At 39.1% G+C, this 7546-nt stretch overlaps 1 pseudogene; it reads right to left on the bottom strand.

Annotated features, from left to right (window-relative positions):
• Positions 1-326: 326 nt before the first annotated feature.
• Positions 327-5488, bottom strand: LOC143398508 (uncharacterized; annotated as a pseudogene).
• Positions 5489-7546: the final 2058 nt, after the last annotated feature.

Raw genomic sequence — 7546 nt, 5'->3', positions numbered from 1 at the left:
GAAAGAATTTTGTTTTTAATCTCTCTCTCTTTCTATATTTTTATTGGTGCAGTATACATAATTGGTGCATTATACACAATAATAATAATGAGATTTACTGTTACCTATTTGTACATACATACAATATTACAATATAATTTGGCCAATATCACTCCCTAGTTCTTTCCCTTCTCTTGCCTTCTCCCAGCCCCTGCTCCCTTTCCTCTTCTGATTGCCCTTTAATTTACATTATATCCACCACCCCCCAACACACACATCTTTCTTTTCCTTTTTCCTCTTTAGCTTCCACATTTGGTAGTAAATATATGACCTCCATTTCAATGGAATCACTTTGCCTCCTGGAAGAAGAATTCCCCCTCTGGAACTAGATCAGGAGAACATAACATGTCTTGTGGGAACAGAAAGAAAAACAAATTGTTAGTGGGTCCTAGTGATAATGAAGAATGTACCATTTCCATTTCCATCTCTTGATTCCTAGATCCATGAATCCTAGCTAGGGAAGAAAGAGTACCATATACTGGATGCTAATTCAGAGCATATACAGCCTTCTGGATAATTTTACCCCTGCCTTGAAAGATATTGTCACTTCACTAGTTCTTTTACTATATCTTCCAAAAGCTATTCTATTGTTCTACCAAACCAGCTGTTCAGAATGGTGAGGAACATGGTAAGACCAATGAATCCCATGAGCATTATCCCATTGCTGTGAAGTGAATTCTTTCAGTAAGAAGCAATAAGGTGTGGAATACCATGATGTTGGATAGGAATTTTTAAATCCACAGATGATAATTTTGGCAGAAACATTACAGGGAAAGCAAACCCATACCCAGAATAAGTACCTATTCCAGTAAGGACAAAGTACTACCTCTTTAGTGATGAAAATGATCCAATATAATCAACCTACCACCAGGGCAATGTCAGATCACCCCAGGAATAACTTCATATCAGGGGCTTAGTGTCAGTGTCTGCTGCTGAAAGATTGGACACTCAGCAGAGGCCATAGCCAGGTTAGTCTTGGTGAATAGAAATCCATGTTGTTGAGCTCATACATAAACTCCATCCCTGGCACCATGGCCACTTTGCTCATGATCCCATTGGGCAAAGACAGGGATGATTGGGGAAAGAGGTTGGCTGCTACCCATAGACCAGGTCATCTTATTCACTTGATTATTTATTACCTCTTATGCTGAGGTCACTTTTGATGAGCATTTACATAACTGGGGCACAAGTATCTTCACATCCTTTACCAGTCTGGAGAAGTCAATCCACGTACTTCTTCCCCAAATGTTTTGTCAACAATTTTCTAATTATTTCCTTCCAAGTGCCTGCCATCCAACCATTATATATATATATATATATATATATATATATATATATATATACACACACACACACACACACACACACACACACACACACACACATTTGACTAATTTTCCTTCCTAGCAAAATGTACAGCCGGGTTCATTGCCAGAAGTTCTGTCCACTGTGAATATTTCTCTTCACCACTGTCCTTCATGTCCAAGAAAGGGGCTGCACTGCTGTAGCTGTCTACTTTTAGGTAATACCTGGGTATTTATGAACAATTATCTGTGAACCAGGTCCTAGTATTCTCTCCCTCTCTCAAATGATCATAGCATATATCGATGAAACCATGGGTTCATGGTAGGGATCAAAATACATTGTAGCAGTAGTAAGAACCATGGTATTTCAGGCCACTTCTTCACATAACTAGTGCCTTTAGAACCCCATCAGCTTGGTCAAGTACATACCTTCCATTTGATGATGGATTGCTGCTGTGCATATCCAACTTTATGGCTTGGTGGGTCAGACAACACCCCATTCATCATTCATTATGAGCAACTCAAGTCTCATGGTAAGTTGGTGGTCCGGGGTCATACATTCAGTTTGTACTAATGCCCAGTAGCATCCCAGAAGCTGTTTTTCAAAGGGAGAGTAGTTGTCTGCAGAGAAAAGCAAGGTTTTGCTCTAAGATCCCAAGGGTCTCCTCTGTGATGCATTCATGGGGGCCTGCCAAAAGCACTGGACCACATCCCTATCTGCTACTGATATCTTAACTACCATTGGGTCTGCTGAACCATATGGCACAAGGAGCAGAGTGGCCTGCAACAGAAGCCTGGATCCGTGGCAGAGCTTTCTATCATTCTGGGCCCCACTCAAAACTAGTAGATTTTCAAGTCACTCAGTAGGTGAATCAGAGTAATGCATTCAATTGAGGAATGTGCTGTATCCAAAGTCCAAATAGGCTCTCCAGGCATTGTGCTTTCTTCTTGATTATAGGAGGGCCAGGTGCAACAACTTATTCTTTACCCTACAAGAGATATCTTGTCAGGTGCCATACCACCAGTGTCCTATAAATTTTACTGAAGTAGAAAGTTTTTACATTTTAGTAGGATTTATTTCCTATCCCCTGACATGAAGGTGTTTCACTAACAAGTCCAGTCACTTCAACCAGTCAACATAATGACATCAATGTATTGGACTAGTGTGACCCCTTAGAGAAGTGAAAGGAAACCACGATTTCTGCAAACTAAGACGTTTTGACACAAGGCTGAAGAGTTAATTTATCCCTGAGATAAGACATGAAGGTGTATTGCTGGACTTGCCAGCCGAAAGCTTACTTCTGATGGACCTTATGAATAGGTTGAAGAAAAAAGGCAATGGCTAGATCAATAACTGCATACGAGGTTCCAGGAGATGTGTCCATCTGCTCAAGCAAGGAAAACAAATTGGGTACAAAAGCTGAAACTGGAGTCACTACCTGAATTGGTTTCTATAATTACCTGTCATTTCCCAAGATTCATCTGTCTTCTGAACACCTGGGGTAGGGGGGTTCTGCCAAGGGTCAGGTATAATGTATCCTAGTTACACATTCTGGGAATGGGAGAATAACCACTGAATAAGTTTCAGAAGCACAATGGACTATAAATTGGGCCTTGACTAAAATTCATCTGATTACCTGACCTCCATAAGCTCCTCCTTTAACTGGAAGGCAACAGTGACATTTTGGATCTCTCAGAATCAATATGAGTTCAGAACCAATGTCCACTAGTCCCTGAAAGATCTGATTTTTCATTTCCCTCAATGTACAGTCACTCTGGTAGAAGACCCTGGGCTCCTTTGGGAAAGGATGAGAGGAAGATTAAGAGTAAAACTTTCTGCTACTGTGTCTATCAGTGTCCTTCCTCAAGGGAACTGACCTTCTGTTAATTGACTCAAGTATGGGAATTAGTTTAGGGGCCTTGATTCCCTTGCATTACATTCAGGGCAAACTTTTGTACATTGTCCTGAAATTTTCTGTTTATACAAATTCTGTATAAGATTTTGATGGATTTCCTATCTATTTCACTTCTGGGATTGATAAGCCAATGCGGTAAATCTACATGCTTTGGATCACTGTGTTCATTGTTTCTTCTTTGAGGCCATTATGGTAAGAATGAACCACCTTTGTGGTTGAGTGCCACTGCTTTTTCCTTGCCACTCTGTGATCCAAGTGTGCCAATCACATATAAGTTTCCCAATTCAGTGACTCTAACCCCCTCTGTAAGTTCTGTTATAAAGGAAAGAGCAATGACAGAGTTTTTCAAGGATGCTGGTGCTACCATTGTAAATCTATATTAGTGAATGACACATTTGGACCCACCCGGTGTGTAGGAGAAAATCTTACATGACAATTTTCTTGAGGCTTTGAAACTCATCTGTAGCAGTAACCTAAGGAATATTAGGCATTCCCAGCTCTTTTACAGTAGGCGATCATTTGATCCACATTTTAGCCAACCAACCAAATAAACTATTAGCACCTTTCTTAACACTATGAGCTGCTACATTAAATCCAAAATATCTGCTTAATGGGCCCATATCAATAAATTCAGATGGTCTAATTTTATGTTCCTTCCACCATTACCCGACATCCTAAAAATGCATTCCCATATATGTTCCCCAGAACTCTGCTTCTGTGAAGTAGAAAATCAGGATGTTCCTTTAGAGTATAGTACAACTCCTCATGGGTCACACTGTGTACCTTGCCTCTAGGGGCCTGCTTAGACTGCAGTCTGGTTACAGGTGTAGAAGCAAAAGAAGGTTGTGAGGGTGGGACTTGAAGGGTATCAACATTGTTTAACACAGCAACTGCATCAGAGAAGGTCATTACTGTTTCTATGGTGATGCACGATTATTTCCCTCAGGGTGGGGGTGGGCATGCTACGATCACTAAGAGTGGGAAGGCCACTTCCTCTGGCAAAATAAATCCTTCAGAATGTAAAGCTCAATGTCCCCAGACTCATTAAAGGTCCTCCCATACAACCCCATCTCAACTTACAAGACCCCATTCTTTTCCAATCAACGCCCTTACTTCAATTGCAGACATACTTTGAGACACTAATTTAGCCAATCACAAGATGAGAATTTGTGTTTGGTTTTGGAATTTTAACCCTATAACTAGAGGAGAAAAGTGTCTCCTTCAGAGCATACTGAGAAGACTTTAGGTTGGTTATGCACATATGGAGCTGAGCAATTGAATCTTTGAGCTCTTCTTTCTCCAATATTATTTTGACCAGTGAAACCAGGAGCTTCCAGCCAACATCGTTATTATAAGGTCCTTGCTTAGCATCTGGATGGCTATCTTAAGTGATAGCCACCATTTTAAGGAAAAAGTTTCGCTTTCCTGCCCAAGGGTGTTTCTGAGAAAGGCTCACCACTTCCTCATACCAATCCAACCCCTAACCACCCACATTAGGACCCACTAGGCTCTGATTCCTGAGTCTGCCACATAAAAGTCCCAGAACCCAAGCCCGTTTTGCCTCTCTCTGCTATAGAGAGTTGGTCTTTCTTTGTCAGCTCTGACAAATAACTCTCACATGTATCTCTGCCTGGTCTCCATCTTTAATTTTTCGCTTACCCGTCTCTGGTTCCTCTCTTTCCCCTCAATTATATTCCTTAGTTTTCCAGAATATTCAAAAGTATCATGGACAGAGCCACTAAATTTCTCTTCTCACACAAGTGGTAATTAGGACTTCTGAATTCATTTACTTTACTCAGTGCTTTAAACAGTTCATGCAATGGATTATCATTACTCTCCATGTTAGTGAATTTAGAGAGCCAACTTCAGAAATCCCAAACCAACTAAGGAAATTCATCTTTACCATTCTGTTTCTATAGAACTACTCCTGGCACCAAAGTGTATCTGAGTAAGGGTTCTCTAGAGAAATGGAATATGTATATGTAAGATTATAAAAGGGGACTTATTAGGTAGACTTACACAATCAGATTCCGGAGAGTCAAACAATGGCCATCTGTGCGCTGGAAAGCCAGAGGAACCAGTAGCTCGTCCACCTAATAAGCTGGAGCCTCCGGACAAGAAGGACCAAATATGTAGCTCCAGTCTGAGATTGAGGGCCTGGAAACATCCTGGAAAATTGTTGGTAAGATCCTTGTTGGAAGAGTGAAGGAGTTGGAGTCCAATATCCATGGCCAATGGAAGCAGCAATAGATGAAAAAATTGCTTGAAAAAAAATCTTCCACTACATAGGCTTCTGTCTTCCTCCTTCTTCCACCTTTTGTTCCACTCAGGCCCTAAGATTGTTGGACAGTACTGACCATGTTTAGAGTGGGCATTGTGGTGTCCTGCATGCCAATGGAAACCTTTCATATATACAGCTTTTTCATATGTATACGCAGAAAACTCTTAATCCTAGGCATTTGCCTGGCTTCTCTCAATCCAGTCAAGTGGACAATGCAGATTAACCATTCCATGGAATGAACTGTGTCCCTTTAAAAGATGTATCGAAGTTCTAAACTCTGATATCTGTGATGTGATCTCAGTGAAAAATACAGTCTATGTGGATGTACTCAAAGTCAAGTCATGAAAAATAGCCCTATTCCAGAATGACTGGTGTCCTTCTAAGAAGGAAAAATATAGACACAAAACAGACAAGAACAGAGGGAAGACAATGTAAAAACACATAATAGCCATGAATCAATGAAGTCAGAGATTGGATAGTTATTTATCTAAGGAACACAAAGAATTTCTGGTAATGTGAGAAGCTAGAAAAAGAGAAGGAAGGATTCTCCTTTATAGATTTCAAGGAGAGTATGATATTATTGACACCTTGATTATAGACTTCAGCTTCCAAAACTGTGAGACAAAAAATAAATTCCTATTATTAAACCATTAAATTTCTGCTGTGTGTGTGTTTAATGGAAACCAATATAGTTTGCTTAGGCATCTGTGTTGGAAATCAATTTAACTTATTGTTTTATATAATATAGAGAAAAATGAAAAAATTGAATCATTCTCTCACTTGAAGTATCATCTCCTTGCATAAAATTTGTTTCACAGGAAAAATTGATTCACAGGACCATTGATAAAGTTAGTTAATGTTGTTGGAAGTTCATAAAAAAGCTTGATATAACAAACACTGAATAAAATATTCATTAGGGCAAAGGGGTAGGAGGGGAAGGTAGGGGGTATGGGAATAGAAAATACAGTGGAATGAGATGGACAACATTACCATAAGTACATGTATGAAGACACAAATGGTGTGAATATACAACTAGAGATATAAAAATTTGTGCTCTATATGTGTAATATGAATTGTAAAGCATTCTGCTGTCATATATAACAAAGCAGAATAAAAAATAAGTTTAAAATAAAAGAACATAATTTTCACATATTACAAAACCCTCAAGACAAATTAACTAGCTAAATGCTCTATGTATCTATGTATGTATCTATTTTACAATAGCTCAGATATAATGTTCAAGTTAGAATGTGGCTCAGTTGTAGAGTGCTTGCTTGTCTACCATGCACAACAGTCGAGAGTTCAAATTGAGACAACACACCCACACCCACACACCCACACACACACACACACACACACACACACAAGCAACCCATATATAATGTTTTAGACAGCATCCTGATTTAGATAGATCCACTTGCTCAGGTATTCAGAATTCAGATGCTCAAAACTTCGCAGAGTTAACTCATACTACTTCTTCAAATTCCCGTTTCATCATTGTTTCTTTACGGGAAAAAGTTTCTTCTCTACTTAGTCTCCTAAATTTCCCCCATTATATGTTTTCATAATTCCATATACCTCATCTTTGTAGTACTTACCACAGGTACATATATATTCATGAAAACTTAACTTCTGGATCTTTCAAAATCATATAAGTTATACAAATATCAAAGTTTGTCTTCTTGTGAGGATATTTTACCCTAACCATTATAAACTTAGACCATAACATTTTACCTGGCACATGGCACACTAAACACTCAAAAAATATTTGTTGAAAGAATTCTTTCATTGCTTTGATAGGTAGTTTTATAAACAGGGCATATCCAGAAAATATAATACACATAAGTTTGATATTATATTTTAACTTTCCAAATATAAATTCAAGACAAGAAGAGCAACAAAAAGCTGGACATGGTGGCACATGCCTTGTAATCCCAGTGACTTGGTAGTCTGAGGCAGGGGAATCACAAGTTAGAGTCAGCAACTTAGACCCTCCGCAACTTCTG

This window comes from Callospermophilus lateralis, chromosome 4 (genome assembly GCF_048772815.1).
Source record: "Callospermophilus lateralis isolate mCalLat2 chromosome 4, mCalLat2.hap1, whole genome shotgun sequence".
In the NCBI taxonomy this organism is placed as follows: Eukaryota; Metazoa; Chordata; class Mammalia; order Rodentia; family Sciuridae; genus Callospermophilus; species Callospermophilus lateralis.
The sequence above is the reverse complement of the archived record's forward strand: the minus strand, read 5'-3'. Positions and strand labels throughout refer to the sequence as shown.